The sequence below is a fragment of the Astatotilapia calliptera genome, chromosome 16 (assembly GCF_964374335.1).
Source record: "Astatotilapia calliptera chromosome 16, fAstCal68.1, whole genome shotgun sequence".
NCBI lineage: Eukaryota > Metazoa > Chordata > Actinopteri > Cichliformes > Cichlidae > Astatotilapia > Astatotilapia calliptera.
The window spans coordinates 2,663,514-2,667,913 of record NC_137437.1 but is presented as its reverse complement, the minus strand read 5'-3'; positions in this window follow the sequence as shown (position 1 = coordinate 2,667,913).

The following is a 4,400-nucleotide window of genomic DNA, read 5'->3' as shown; positions in this document are numbered from 1 at the left end:
CATGCCATCGTCCACACTCAGCTACACTTTGACTAAGACCATAAGACCTCAAACTCCCTAATATCTTTTCATTATGATCACTGTCTTTTTCCTTTTTCGTCTTTGTCCTAATGGCTGCCCTCCCGCTGTGCCTCCGCTCTGATACAAACTGACACCTGAGCAGGTAAATGTTCCCACACAGCATGAAGATCAGGTGACGCTGTATCTCCTGCTCTGTGGGTTGGGTTACAGAGTGTATTCGAAGCATAGAGACAAGTTTGGGAGGAAGAAGGCTGTTGATCACCTGAACATTGATTCCTGCAAACAGACCTCTCTGAATAAGCAGGAAACAGCTGGAGAGTAAGTAAAGCACATACACCTCTTTGTGAACTGTGAATTCAATGAAACAGTATTTACATATTGCCAAATCACAACAACAGCTGCCTTAAAGTGTGTTATATTGTAAACACTCAAAGGGTTTACACGACATGCACTCCCCAAACATACTCTATACTCCCAGGTCCAGGTATCACCGCCCCCAGGGGGGCAATCAGGCCCCAGACCCAGGAGATGTTACCCTTTTCCCTGGGTAAATTCAATTCAATTCAATTTTATTTATACAGCGCTAAATCACAACAACAGTCACCTCAAGGCTCTTTGTATTGTAAGGTAGACCCTACAATAATACATACAGAGAAAAACCCAACAATCATATGACCCCCTATGAGCAGCACTTTGGCAACAGTGGGAAGGAAAAACTCCCTTTTAACAGGAAGAAACCTCCAGCAGAACCAGGCTCAGGGAGGGGCGGGGCCATCTGCTGTGATTGGTTGGGGTGAGAGAAGGAAGACAGGATAAAGACATGCTGTGGAAGAGAGACAGAGGTTAATAACAGATATGATTCAATGCAGAGAGGTCTGTTAACACATAGTGAGTGAGAAAGGTGACTGGAAAGGAAAAACTCAGTGCATCATGGGAATCCCCGGCAGCCTATGTCTATTGCAGCATAACTAAGGGAGGATCCAGGGTCACCTGGTCCAGCCCTAACTATATGCTTTAGCAAAAAGGAAAGTTTGAAGCCTAATCTTGAAAGTAGAGATAGTGTCTGTCTCCTGAATCCAAACTGGAAGCTGGTTCCACAGAAGAGGGGCCTGAAAACTGAAGGCTCTGCCTCCCATTCTACTTTTAAATACTCTAGGAACAACAAGTAGGCCTGCAGAGCGAGAGCGAAGTGCTCTAATAGGGTGATATGGTACTACAAGGTCATTAAGATAAGATGGGGCCTGATTATTTAAGACCTTGTATGTGAGGAGCAGGATTTTGAATTCTGGATTTGGAGAAATCTGCTCTCTCTTTCTAGTCCCTGTCAGGACTCTTGCTGCAGCATTTTGGATTAGCTGAAGGCTTTTCAGGGAGTTTTTAGGACTTCCTGATAATAATGAATTACAGTCGTCCAGCCTGGAAGTAATAAATGCATGAACTAGTTTTTCAGCGTCACTCTGAGACAGGATATTTCTAACTTTAGAGATGTTGCACAAATGGAAGAAAGCAGTCTTACATATTTGTTTAATATGTGCGTTGAAGGACATGTCCTGGTCAAAAATGACTCCAAGGTTCCTCACAGTGTTACTGGAGGCCAAGGTAATGCCATCCAGAGTAAGAATCTGCTTAGATACCATATTTCTAAGATTTTCAGGGCCAAGTACAATAACCTCAGTTTGATCTGAATTAAGAAGCAGAAAGTTAGCGGCCATCCAGGTCTTTATGTCTTTAAGACATTCCTGCAGTTTAACTCATTGGTGTGTGTTATCTGGCTTCATGGACAGATAGAGCTGGGTGTCATCTGCATAGCAGTGTAAATGTATGCTATGTCTTCTAATGATGCTGCCTAAGGGAAGCACGTATAATGTAAACAGAATTGGTCCTAGCACTGAACCCTGTGGAACTCCATAATTAACCTCAGTGTGTGAAGAGGACTCTCCATTTACATGCACAAACTGGAGTCTATTAGATAGATATGATACAAACCACTGCAGTGCAGTACCTGTAATACCTGCAGCATGTTCTAACGCTCTAATAGGATATTATGGTCGACAGTATCGAACGCTGCACTGAGGTCTAGCAGGACAAGCACAGAGATGAGTCCACTGTCAGAGGCCATAAGAAGATCATTTGTAACCTTCACTAAAGCTGTTTCTGTGCTGTGATGAGCTCTGAAACCTGACTGTCCATCCATCCATTCGCTTCCGCGTATCCTTTTCAGGGTTGCGGGGGGCGCTGGAGCCTATCCCAGCTGTCATAGGGCGAGAGGCAGGGTACACCCTGGACAGGTCGCCAGTCTGTCGCAGGGCCAACACACAAGGACAGACAACCATTCACACTCACATTCACTCGCACATTCACACCTAGTGGCAATTTGTTTTATCCAATTAACCTATCCCCACAAGCTGCATGTCTTTGGACGGTGGGAGGAAGCCGGAGTACCCGGAGAGAACCCACGCAAACACAGGGAGAACATGCAAACTCCACACAGAAAGATCCCGGCCTGATGGTGGAATTGAACTCAGGACCTTCTTGCTGTGAGGCAACAGTGCTAACCACCGTGCCACCGTGCTGCCCTGAAACCTGACTGAAACTCTTCAAATAAACCATTCCTCTGCAGATGATCTGTTAGCTGTTTGACAACTGCTCTTTCAAGGATGTTTGATATGAAAGGAAGGTTGGAGATTGGCCTAGAATTAGCTAAGACTGCTGGGTCTAGAGATGCTTTTTGAGTAAAGGTTTAACTACAGCCAGCTTGAAGGCCTGTGGTACATAGCCGATCATTAGAGATTGAAGCATTAATTAATGGCAGGACTTCTTTGAGCAGTTTTGTAGGAATGGGGTCTAAAAGACACGTTGATGGTTTGGAGGAAGTAATTATTGAAGTTAACTCAGAAAGATCAGTTGGAGAAAAAGAGTCTAACTTAACATCAATGGTACTAAGAGTAGCTGTAGATAATATTACATCTGTGGGATGATTACTGGTCAATTTTTCTCTAATGATAAAAATTTTATTTGTGAAGAAGTTCATGAAGTCATTACTAGTTAACGTTAAAGGGATTGTTGGCTCAACAGAGCTCTGACTGTTTGTCAGCCTGGCTACAGAGCTGAAGAGAAACCTAGGGTTGTTCTTATTTTCTTCAATCAGTGATGAGTAGTAAGATGTTCTGGCTTTGCAGAGGGCTTTCTTATAAAGCAGCAAACTATTTCTCCAGGCTAAATAATGATCCTCTAAATTTGTGACATGCCATTTCCTCTCCAGCTTACGTAAAAACCTCTGTAACTTTGCTCTGCTTCAGCAGCATCAGGTAATGTTCAGATGTTGATTCATGGTTTTCTTCAGTTTTTGTTCTACTGCAGAATATTTTTAACCTCCTAGGACCTGGCGTCCACATACAGTGGGGCAAAAAAGTATTTAGTCAGCCACCGATTGTGCAAGTTCCCCCACCTAAAATGATGACAGAGGTCAGTAATTTGCACCAGAGGTACACTTCAACTGTGAGAGACAGAATGTGAAAAAAAAATCCATGAATCCACATGGTAGGATTTGTAAAGAATTTATTGGTAAATCAGGGTGGAAAATAAGTATTTGGTCAATAACAAAAATACAACTCAATACTTTGTAACATAACCTTTGTTGGCAATAACAGAGGTCAAACGTTTACTATAGGTCTTTACCAGGTTTGCACACACAGTAGCTGGTATTTTGGCCCATTCCTCCATGCAGATCTTCTCGAGAGCAGTGATGTTTTGGGGCTGTCGCCGAGCAACACGGACTTTCAACTCCCGCCACAGATTTTCTATGGGGTTGAGGTCTGGAGACTGGCTAGGCCACTCCAGGACTTTCAAATGCTTCTTACGGAGCCACTCCTTTGTTGCCCGGGCGGTGTGTTTTGGATCATTGTCATGTTGGAAGACCCAGCCTCGTTTCATCTTCAAAGTTCTCACTGATGGAAGGAGGTTTTGGCTCAAAATCTCACGATACATGGCCCCATTCATTCTGTCCTTAACACGGATCAGTCGTCCTGTCCCCTTGGCAGAAAAACAGCCCCATAGCATGATGTTTCCACCCCCATGCTTCACAGTAGGTATGGTGTTCTTGGGATGCAACTCAGTATTCTTCTTCCTCCAAACACGACGAGTTGAGTTTATACCAAAAAGTTCTACTTTGGTTTCATCTGACCACATGACATTCTCCCAATCCTCTGCTGTATCATCCATGTGCTCTCTGGCAAACTTCAGACGGGCCTGGACATGCACTGGCTTCAGCAGCGGAACACGTCTGGCACTGCGGGATTTGATTCCCTGCCGTTGTAGTGTGTTACTGATGGTGACCTTTGTTACTTTGGTCCCAGCTCTCTGCAGGTCATTCACCAGGT